This window comes from Peromyscus californicus, unplaced genomic scaffold, assembly GCF_007827085.1.
Source record: "Peromyscus californicus insignis strain IS unplaced genomic scaffold, ASM782708v3 Scaffold_22__1_contigs__length_63687245, whole genome shotgun sequence".
Classification (NCBI taxonomy): Eukaryota; Metazoa; Chordata; class Mammalia; order Rodentia; family Cricetidae; genus Peromyscus; species Peromyscus californicus.
The window spans coordinates 28,958,597-28,970,867 of record NW_026294525.1 but is presented as its reverse complement, the minus strand read 5'-3'; the positions used below and the strand labels follow the sequence as shown (position 1 = coordinate 28,970,867).

The 12,271-nt window shown below is 41.1% G+C and overlaps 1 long non-coding RNA gene across 1 annotated transcript; it reads left to right on the top strand.

The window, feature by feature from the left end:
- The first annotated feature begins 141 nt into the window (after positions 1-141).
- On the top strand, positions 142-3,710 carry LOC128118487 (uncharacterized). The gene is made up of 2 exons (XR_008221239.1): positions 142-631; positions 3,588-3,710. It is a non-coding gene; the product is annotated as an uncharacterized LOC128118487 (long non-coding RNA).
- Positions 3,711-12,271: the final 8,561 nt, after the last annotated feature.

Sequence of the window (12,271 nt, the reverse complement as noted above, 5' to 3'; positions counted from 1 at the left end):
CCTGCCTGCCTGCCTCGGCCGCTGTTGCCTAGGCAACCCAGCCCTGGGCCCCGAGCGCGCGGCCGGACCGCGGCCCCGCCCCCTCTCCGTCCCGAGCTGCCGCCGAGCGCCCTCGGCCGCTCGTGCCCGCGGGCTCGCGGCGGCGGGGGTGGAGCCGGAAGCGGCTCCCAGGGGCTCGTTCTCTCCGCCGGCGACAGGCCCGCTGTGCTGTCGCCGCCGGGGAGGGAGAAAGCGGCCTGCCTTAGAACCCGAAGGAATGTGGGGGAGAAGCCGAAGTGGAAGCTGACTGACGGCGACGCGCCCAGCGTGGAAAACGGGAACGAGTGAAGGCATGCATGCACATGCATGTATGCATGCATGCAGTGCAGCCGAGAAAGACTTGTTACACCCCCCCCCTCCACGCAGTCGCGCCCACAGTATGAAACATGCTTTTTAAGTGTGAATGAGCAGCAGCCCCGCTGCACGCCAGCTCTCAGGGAGGACGGATTCGCAGTCCCACGGGCCCTGCTCACGGTGTTGAGGACAAGAGTGAAGAACGTCACGTTTTCCAACGCCCCCTCCCCCGCCTTGGCTCATTTCTGCTTCAGGCGCCATCTTGGGCTGTGAGTCACCCGGAGTGGAAAAATACTAGGTGCATCATCCCCTCCACGAGAATTAGAGGCCATTCTCTGCAGCCGTCCGCCCACACAACCTGTGGCGTCCTTTGCATGGCGGCGGCGTTGCGTGCTTCTGTCTGGAGGCCAGCTTTTCCGTTCTTCCTGGTATCCCCATACCTAACAAAACACATCTCCTTTGCTTCTCAAAAATGCCATGAGGAGACCATGGCAAAAGTCACCAGTCCGAAGCCTGCTAAGTGGGGCTGCTGGGTTTCCCACTCAAAAGTCTCAAAATCCCCCTTCTACATCTCTGTCTTGATTTAAGCTATCATCATCTCTTCAGTGTGTTGGAAAGATACCCTTAGGGGTTTCTAAGATGCTTTTTTTTTTTAACCAAACGTATTTTTAATGTGCCCAGTTTATAGCGTATCCATCATTACCATTGCCAAAGGCAAGCTGCCAGTATGTGCCAGTATGTCTTACGGGGAACTGGCCTCATTACCTGTGTCCGGACTCCAGTTTTGATTACTAATTTTCTTTCACTCCACTAACAGACCAACCTTACTAATGTAAAGTTGATCATGTTACCACCCTCTCTTTTTTTTTCTTTTCTTTATTCCTTTTCTTTTTGTTTTTTGTTTGTTTGTTTTTCAAGACGGGGTTTCTCTGTGTAGCCCTGGCTCACCACCCTCTTTTAAAAATTACTTCAAAGGAGAAAATCTCATCACTTTGCCATGGATACAGATGCTCCATCTTCCTGGGTTTGCTCTCTCATTGCCTCCCTTTTTTTTTGTTTCAATTTTATACAATTTTTAAATTATGTGCATCACAAAATAAGCAATATTGAATTACATGTTGCACATAATTTTATACAATATTGAATTATGAATGCCAGGCTACACAATTTACACCCTTTCCAGCCCTGATCCTTGATCATATTGTCTTCATCTCCTTGAAAACCTTTCCTTGTAAACTACTCCAAAGTGGTGTCCCTTCTGTGAATCTTAGTAAGTACCTACTAAATACTCTGAGCATGGCAAATATGCCTACCTCATTAGACTGTGGGGACTGAGTCTGTATATTTTCATCCACAGCAGGTACTGTAGAATCAAATAGTACTCCCTGAGCATTTGTTAGATTAATGAGTTCCTTCTACAGCTGTGCATTGTATCTTACATACTTTCTATATTTCCCACATAACTGACATTTAAATTTCCAGTTTGACTGTTATAATGTTGGTTGCTTATTCTTGATCAGATGTTGTTTGCAGGACACAATTGACTGACATCCACACCAGTGACCATTCTGGTCTCCTTTTTTTTTTTTTTTTTTCTCTGTGTAGTTTTGGTGCCTGTCCTGAAACTCAACTCTGTAGACCAGGCTGGCCTCGAACTCACAGAGATCCGCCTGGCTCTGCCTCCTGAGTGCTGGGATTAAAGGTGTGCGCCACCACTGCCCGGCTTGCTCTCCACCTTTGTAACAGCTTACAGAGGTATATATGGGATGGGTGTTTGCAGAGATACAGTGTGGCATAAGAGAGTATTTCTAGCAGACTTGACATTTAAAACCTAGTAACACGTACAGTTGTTTGAGTTGCAAAGAATTTCTGGGTAAAATGATCTGTGTGTCTGCCTATCTATAGTTCCCCCTAGTTTTGCCTGTTGAAGACACCTAGGAGCAGTGGAATAGTAGAAGCAAGGAGCACAAGGCACCTATAAGATCTTGGTTTCTAGAGCACCATTCTGCTTGAAAAGAACTAGGGATTGAAAGAGAAGCTCAACTAGCTTTTCTGACAAATTCATTTTCTGTCTGTTTCCACGCATTTTTAATTTTGGTCATATTGTCTATAAAATGTATATTTCTGCTCTCTTGAATACAAGTCGTGCTAGAATTTTGTTTTCATGCTATTCTATATGTCACTTAGGCCTCATTTAAATTAAATTTCTCACTTTGTTTATATGCATGGTAAAAATTCAAATCATCTAGAGGTATATAATGTAAATCTAAAAGGCAGGCATATATTAATCACAGATCATGGTCTTTCACAGTCCCTTCTGGAATTCCTTTCATGCACACACCACTACACTACATTATGAAGGCATCTGTATACTATCCATTTTGTTTCACTTTTTTTGTCCTTCATCATGTGTTATTATCTTAGAAGACGTTAGGCCAGGAATTCAGCCTAATTGCTAAATACGCTATCATTTTTATTACAACAAGAGAATATCACCTCAACTCCAACAAAAATGCCACAAAATGATGTGGTGGGCTGTTTTTAAATGAGAGCACTTTCTTATGAGACTCGTATTACTATTGTTTATTACTCCACACTTTATATATATATATATATATATATATATATATGTATATATATATATATACATACATATGTATATAGTAGCTATTTTGAATGCAGTCACTTCTCATTATCTAACCAGTGATTGCATATTTTCTTGCTTCTTCATCCAAGGCTCTTGGTGGCATTTGGTTATTTACTTAACTTCTTGGTGTTGTGTCCCCAGAGGTAAGTTATTAGACTGTTTACTCGCTGGGTACTTTCTTCCAGTTCTACAGTCTCACTGTCCCACAGGCCACTCTCCCACCCATACTGAACTTGAAAAGACTTGTAAATCTAACTGTACACTACACTTCTCTATTTAAATGCCAGATATCTCAAGCTTAATTTTCCTAATGCTGAACTCTGTATTTTCTGCCTCCTTAGATCATACTTGAAGTTTTCTCCGTTATCAGCTAATAGCATCTACATTTTCATCTTTATTCAAGCCAAATACCTATCACCTGGCATAATTGTTTGATATTTCTCCTTGTCTTATACCTCATACTCATATTCAATTGATCAGATCAGTGTATGTTTGAATTCCAATCCACGTAAGAAAGAATATGTTTACAATTTTGGAAGGGAGTTTTTTTTTTTCCTACCCAGCCTTTGGCTCTAACAAACCTCTCTGCTTCTCTCTGCTGTTACAGAAAGTCTGCTGAGAGGTCGTACAGGTGTCTTCGTTCCTCCCTGAGCAAGACCATCAATCCTGTGCTCCCGACATCCATTATCTAGAACTTTATTCTTGCAATTAATAAATCCTCCTAGGGTGATACACTCTCAGTCCTTGCTTTCCACTCTTGTTTCCTCTCTGCTTGTGCGTGTGTGTGTGTGTGTGTGTGCGTGTGTGCGTGCGTATGCGCGCGCACACGCACACACACACATCTAAGAATTTCCTCTGCCTTTCATCACAGTGATATAATTCTGCCAGTATTCTGAAATGATTTTCAGTTTCTCTTCCAGAGTATCTTTTTGATGTACCAAGCAAAATGTAGTTATTTCTCTTTAATCCTGCATATTAATGATAATTGGTTTGCAGTAGTAATTTTCATTCTGAGTTAGAAAATGACTTCTTAAAAGAATTTTCTTTCTCATACATGTTATTTGTTGTATAATTCTGAGAAAACAATTTTTACCTGTAGCTACAGACTTGACTGGGATCCTCTGAGCTCTCCCTGGTCCATAAAGTTCTCTGTAGATTTGTTGCCTACATATGAATACTACTGTATTAGCAAACATTTTGACTTCCCAGAGTCTTTCATGTAAAATACAAACTTCTGCAGATGCTACAAGAAAAGAGTAAATAATAATAATAATAATAATAACAACAATAATAATAACAACAACAACAACAACCATGATCATCACCATCATCACCACCACCATCATCCATCCTCCACCGATGCTAGCCTGTGCTCATTCTAACAGTCTGAGACAATGACCACTAGAGGGCAGCATAGCAACACGTATCCCTGCCTGTGCTTGGACTAAATTGCTGTGAAAGGTGTATTGAGACTTCATTACAATTTCCTATGCACTGTCTTGTTACCAAAATGCATTCACTGATGTTTAATCTATAATCTTGAATTAAACCTTTTAATATTTTATCTTTATTTCTATTTTATGTGGAAGAATGTTGGCCTGCACGTATGTATATGTACCTTGTGTGTACCTGGAGGCCAGAAGAAGGTGTCAGATTCCCTGGAATGGATTGTTGGGAACTAAACTCAGGTCCTCTTTGACAGCAACAAGTGTTCTTCACCACTTAGCCATCTCTTCATTCATTCATTCATTTTGAGACAAGGTCTTAGTAAGCCCAGGCCGGCCTTGAACTTGCTTGTTGCTGAGAATGAACTTGGACTTTTCATCTTCCTGAATCTATCTCCTGAGATCAGGATTATAGGTATGTGCCACCATGCCCAGCTGTGAGGTAGCGCTGGGATGACGGTGCAGATTCTAGACTCCTATTTGAGTCTAGAATCTGCACCGTAATAAGCTGTGTGACCTAGGTATGTTACACTTATAAGCTCCTTTCCTCATTGGTAAATGGATATGGAAATTCTTAGAGAATTAATTATTGTTGGGATAAACAGTTCCATACAGTTAAAGTATTAAATTGTTATGGCTTATCTTTGTGTATTTTGATTTGTTATTATCTTTACATGTTTAAATAATATTAACCTCTTAATTTTAATCAACTATATATTCCCCCCACCCACCCCATCCTTTTTTTTTTTTTTTTTTTTTTTCCGAGACAAGGCTTCTCTGTACAGCCCTAGCTGTCCTGGAACTCACTCTGTAGAGCAGGCTGGTCGGAATTTATTAAACTTCTAACCATCAGATAAATGTTTTATGGTGACTAAAAAACTTATAACTTGTAAGAGTTTTATTTGATCTCTAATGTTCAGTTGTGCCAGATTTTAAAGACTCAGTTTCATACTTACTGTTACACCAGGCAAGGTCCAGTCAGGAAACATTTGAATGGGGAGAGTAATTGGGAACTTAATAAGCAGAAGATGTATTGATGACTGAAAGGAAAGCCTATGGTGTGCTGGAGCAGTCACTACCGGAAGCAGTACTCCTAGGATAGAAGGAAGAGCTTTTTAGGAAGGAACACAGAAAATGACAAAGAGGAAGCGTGGAGGGGGCCCGGTTGCCACAGAAACCCGCAGACTGCTGCTATGACAACCAAAGCGCCCCTTGCATGTGAAATGAGAGAGAAATAACACCAGAAAGAAAAGCACCTCTTCTCTACAGTGTATGACCCTCTAAACGAGATACTGAGTTTGGTTTGCTAGTGTTTCGCTAATGATTTTGCATCCATCTTCCCTGGGGATATTAGCCTATAATTTTCTTTCCTCGCGATCTCATTGTTTGGCTTTGGTACCAGAGCAACGCTGCCCTTGTAAAATGCCCATAGAAATGTTCCTTCGGCTTCAGTGTTTTGTTGAGGTGGGGGGCGGAGCTGAGGAGATTGGCACGGGTACCAGTGAGGTGACCTGCGACAATCCTTGATTTGGGTTTGGGGTTGATTACTGTTCCAATATTCTCATTCACCATTGGCCTAAACAATTTTTTTTTAATTCTTCATAATTAATGTTGTCTTAATGAGTTTCTAGGAATGTATTAATTTCTTTGAGGTTATTGAATTTATAATGCTCACAATAGCCTCTAAATATTTGTTTTTTGCATTTCTATGATGCCTACTTCAATTCTTTCCTTTTTGGTCTACAGTTTTATTTACTTGAATCTTTTTCTTTATATCTTAGTCTAGCTAAAGGTTTAATCAACTTTATGTCTCAAAATACAAGATAGTTTTTGTGATCTTTTCCATTGTTTATTTAATTTATTTTTTCTATAATCTTTGTTAGCTCTTTCCTTCTGCTAATTTTAGGTCACAGTTTACTGTTTTTCTATCAGGATGGTGCAAAGAGGATTGCATTTTTTTTGACCATGAATTTTAAATAGTTGTAACTAGGCTCAAACAACTCTTTATTAATCAAAATAGGAACCATTACAATACACATTTCCTTTTGGCAACAAGAAATAAATGTATTCTTGTAGCATAAAAATCCAGGCCTTGGGATTTGATTTACTTTTGGAAAACATATTCTGCACTCTGCTGTTTGTGGAAGTGGTTTTCCCTGCAAAAAGTTGTTGAGACGCTCAACGGAATGCCAGTCTGTTGGGGAGAGGTCAGCTGCCTATACTGGATAAGGCAAATCTTGTAACATAATTACTTCAATTTTTGAAGTACCTGAGTGTGCAACTTGGGGTGAGGCATCACCCTGGAGAAGGGCGTTTTATATTGACTGATACCATCTACAGCTGTTGCAGAGTTCAGTCTGTCTCATCAGTTTGCTGAGCACACTGCTCAGATGTCTCACCAGGACTCAGACAGCTGAGGCGGATCAGACCAGCAGCCGACGATAACATTGTGACCTGACCTTTGTTGGTGTGAGTTTGAATTTGGGAAGTGCTTGGGAGCTTCTTTTATACCCAGCCACTAAGCTGGCCATTGGTGGTGACCGTTCACAGTCTAATCAAGAAATGGTTTGTACTGGGGCTGGAGAGATGGTGGTTCAGCAGTCAGGAGAGCTTGCTGTTCTTCCAGAGGACACAAGTATTGTTTCTAGCACCCACGTTAGGTGGTTCACAATATCCTGGGACTTCAGCTCCAGAGTATTTGACACTCTCTTCTTGTCTTCAAGGGCACCAGCATCACACACACACACACACACACACACACACACACACACACACACACACACACACCCCTAGGGGAAAAAAACTTAATTAAAAAAAAGAAATGATTCATCATTGCCTAGAATAAGAGAACAATAGTTTAAAACACAAAAATTGAAAAAAAAAATCCCTGTTAGCTCATGAAACATCCATTTAATGAGCTTTTTCACATTTCCAATTTGTTTCAAATGACAAAGGACCATTAGAAGGTCTTAGTGACTGTTCTATTTCTATGAAGAGACTCCCCCCCACACAATTAAGGCGACTCATAAAGCATTGAATTGAGGGCTTGCTTAAAGTTTCAAGGGGTCAGTCCATTATTATCATGGCACAGAGTGTGGCAGCAGGCAGGCATGGTGCTGGAGAAGTCACTGAGAGCTTGCCTCTGATCTTCAAGTTGCAGATCAAGAGCAAGACACTGGGCCTGGCATGGGCTTTTGAAACCTCAAAGCCCGTCCTCAGTGACACACCTCCTCCCAGATGCTTCCTAGTCCCTCCCCAGCTGTTCAACCAACTGGGGACCAAGCACTCAATCATGTGAGCCTGTGGGCACCATTCTCATTCAAGCCACCACATTCCATTCCCGGGCTACCATAGTTTGTAGCCATCTCATAATGAAAACTGCATTTAGTCCAACTTTTAAGTCCCATAGTCTTTCATAGTCTCCAAGCTGCCTAAAAATTCAAAGTCCAAAGCTTCTTCTGAAACTCAAGGCACTCTTTTAGCTGTAATGCCTGGAAAATAAAAATAAAAAAGCAGATTACATATTTCCAACATACACTGGCACAGAATATATCATTACCATTCTAAAATGGAGGAAATGGGCCAGAGTGAGGAAACACTGGAACAGAGCAAAACTGAAAACCTCTGAAACTGTAAGCAAGCCACCCTCATTAAATGTTTCCTTTATAAAAGTTGCCGTGGCCGTGGTGTCTCTTCACAGCAATAGGACCTCAGTTTAACTCTTCATTCTACTATCTCTTTTAATTGGTGTTTTCTGTATTTTTATGTATTTCTTCAAGGCCATTTTTGTTTTGTGTTGTTTTTCCAGTTTCTTGACACTTTGTGTATTAGTTTCTTGTGGCCACCCTAATAACCTCTTACTCATACAGTAGTTTAAAATAACACTACCAACAACAAAAAGTGTATTCTTTCGTGAGCCTGGAGGCCAGAAATTGAAAAAGAAAAATGGAGCCATCCTCTACAGAAGCTCAAGAGGAGGGTATGGTCTTGATCACACTGAGCTCCTGGTGACTGCGGACATTCCTTGACTTGTAGGCATATTACTCCAGTCTGTGCTTCTGTCTTCATAGGGCCACATAACCTGGTATCTGTGTAATTTGCTGACTCTGCCCAATTCTAATAGAAATGGTTTTTACTGTATTTAGAGTCTGCCCAGAAAAATTCACATGCATAATCAAACTTTCAGCCTTCATTATTTGTGCAAAAATTCTTTCTCTACAAAAGGTAACATTAACAGATTACTTGGGATAAGTAATAGGCTCACCCTTGGACAGCACCCTTCAGTTAACTATGCCACGATCCTCACTTCTTATCTAAGAAATGAGCTGGAGTGTGATGTGTAAGGGCTTGCTTTCTGATCTCATTGTTATTAATTTTACATATAGGTTTTCATTCTCTCTCAATAATGCTTGCTTGTGTGTGTATATATGTGTTTATGGCCAGTATATGTGTGCTAGTTTCTTTTGCGACCATTTGCTGGGCTGTTAGAAAACAGATAATAGGGTGTGTGGTCAGTCTACAATCTTAACTTGGCATATATTCAAAAGGATTTTTAGAAGGTGGTATTTGAATAAATCAAAGTAAGCTAAAATTTACAAAAGTGCAAGATAAGCCAGGTTATGTAAAAGTATTCAACAAACACCTTTTTCTCTCCTTTTAATATTTTTCTTCCTACTTCAACCATGATCCATTAAATATGCAAGTTCTTCAGGTTTCTATGGTAACAGTAAGCATTCAGCAGTTTATCTGACACCTCTCACTGATGGCAGGAATTACATAATAGACAGGAAATATCATTGACTTATGCAACACTGGTCATTCTGACATTTTGGATATGTAGCTTACCTTTTCAATTTTTTTTTTACTTCTTCTGCATGATTAACACTGAAAATTTCTGGCTATTGGTAGCAATAAATGGCATATATATTGACACTATGCTGTTGCAATAATTGCTAATCGGTCATATTATTTCTTCACAATAAGCCAGACTGTGTATTCAGAATTATTTTCAATATAGTACTGCACCCAGGCATCTGTGCTAATTTACTGGAGCCATCTCTGTTCCTAATTCTCTTCCTTACAGAGCTCATGACTTCAATATAGCTTCACACTGTATGTCTGTTGTGAGGTTGTGATTGTGACATCTCTTCTGCTCTGGCTAAGGTATTAGAGAGGCCAGCACAGTCTCTTCTGTCCCATGAGGATGTAGTCTCCAGGTAAGAACACACCAACAAGCTGCCATCATGGAAGCAGAGGCTAGATAGACTCCCAGCAGACACAGAATTCTCAGGGAGCTTCACCTTAGGACCTTCCAGGCTGCAGCTGGTGAACTAGGAACTAAGGAGAGTCTCTGGTATAGTTCCAGTCCTAAGGCTGCCTCGCCCAACAATATTTCAGTTAGAATCCAAAGGCATGGAAAAACCCAATCATGGTTCAAATGGAATGAGATGGGAGGAATTCCCTCTTGTTCAGAAAAAGGTCTTTTTGTTGTATTTAGTACTATGCTGGTTGGTTTTTGTCAGCTAGACATATCTGGGAAGAGGCAATCTTAATTGAGGAAAAATGCCTCCCAAAGATTACCCTGTAGGCAAATCTGTATGGCGTTTTCATTGTTAATCACTGATTTGACCAGGTCACTATGGGGAGTGCCACTCCTAGACAGGTGGTCCTAGATGATATAAGAAAGCAGGCTGAGCAAGCCATGGGGGAGCACGCTAATAAGCAGTGTTCTTCCATGGCCTCTGCATCAATTCCAAACTCCAAGTTCCAGCCTTGAGTACTCAAGTACTCAACCTCGGCTTCTCTGATGATACACTATAACCTGTGAGCCAAATAAACCCTCTTCTCCCCAAGTTGCTTTTGGTAATTTATGTTATCACAAGAGTAGAAGCCAAACTATGGCAAAGTCTTTGAATGATTTCTTAGGACACACCAATGTTAGCAAGATCAATCTATTTGTTGTGGTCTATTTGTTTTTGAAGTTTAACTCATCAAAACTACATCAAAACAGAAACAAGCAGCATAAAGTTAGACCAAATATCTGGGCCCACATCACTCAGTTGAATGGATACACTTTTGGTTTTTTGCCTTTTTTGTTGTTGTTTTTGTTTTTTGAAACAGGGTTTTTCTGTGTAGCTTTGTGCCTTTCTTGGAACTCACTCTGTAGCCCAGGCTGGCCTCGAACTCAGAGACCCACCTGCCTCTGCCTCCCAAGTGCTGGGATTAAAGGCGTGCGCCACCACACCTTTGATACAAGCCAATAAAATATCAAATCTCCTGTTTTTAATGGAATAAAGAAACAGATTTTTTTTTACCCCTCTTCTGTCTATGGTTGATATGACATTGCAGGTGATATGAAATTCACAATGATATGAAAAAAAATGAAGTGCAAACAATTAGAAAGGGAAGTCATTGCCAAGTTTTGCCAACCCATGCCAAGGTTTGGTATTTGGTGAGGCCTGTAGAAATACTAGCTATATGTTAGCTAACTACAGTTACTTATATGGGGGACATAAGATTCATTTTAAAGAGCTGTATCCTATTATAAAAGTGAATGAAGGGTATTCATATAGTTTTATGTTTTTTAAGCTTATTTCAGGGTTTAAAAAAATGCCTAACCCCAGGGGGAGGGGTTTGGACCTGCCTCTACTGAATGAGTCAGGCTCTGCTGACTCCCCATGGGAGGCCTTACCTTCTTGTAGGAGGGAATGGGGGGGTGGGCTGGGGAGAGAAGGTTGGTGGGGAGGGAGGAGGGAAGAGGGAGATCTGTGATTGGCATGTAAAAATGAATAAAAAAATTTCTTAATAAAAAAATGCCTAACCCAACAGCTCTTGCTTAGTGATGCCTATGACAAATGTTACAAGATATAAACCTGTAGATATGGTGTTACTCAGATGGCACCCAAGCTTGGCAAGATGATGGGAGTTCCATTTCCATAAACAGAGTCTGGGATTCATCTGCTGCCCTAGGCCTGCTATTGAGTCCTGTATAAATATCTATTATGGCCACTAATATTAAACCTGCATTCCTGACCCTAGCCCCACAGTGTACCTAGACTATTGTCTCTGTCTTTGTGTACACATTATTCTCTGCTGGAAATGGATTCCAGCCTTGAATCTCAGCCAGATTGTCTGGGTCTGAGAAGCCAACTAGTCTTGCCAACGTCTCCTCTCCAGGGGACTTGGATCTTATCCCAGTGTTCTTCCCTCTACAGCCCACTGATGAAGGTCTTATTCTAGGCCAGACAACTCCTCCCAGTCCAAGCATAAAGCCATCATCATCAGATACGAGCTCGTTCCTGGTGCTCCACCCCCTCCTCCTAGACCATTTGAGATGATGACTACCAGCGTTAGTTAACCTGGCTCGGACTTGGGTTTGTGTGTTATGTCTCAGCTGTGAAACTGGGGGAGTTCTATGGCCATATCCACAAGGCTGACCCTGCACCATGGTTGTTGGCTTGTTTCCCTCCTGCAGAACTACAGCCAGAGTTCTCTCCTGATTCTTCTGCCAACACCAATCAGATCACAACGCCCAAGAGTAAGAATTTCCAGCAGTCTGTACAATCTGCTTTTCGGAACAAGTCTTTAGATTATCATGCATCTTATTCATGCTTACAAGTAACATTTTATCCTTTCTGTAGAATATTAATTAGGCCTCCTCCAACATTGTCATTTTCAAAATTTGCCTTGGATGCAAATATTGCACCCAATGTTTTTGCTTTTTGCCAGCAATATGGTCCTAGTCCAACATATCCAGCAGAGTTCAGATCAATGGTTCTTCTAACTTTAACAGTAATAAATATTTGTTAAGCTTCTACAGTGTTCACGGCACTAGACCAGATGCCGT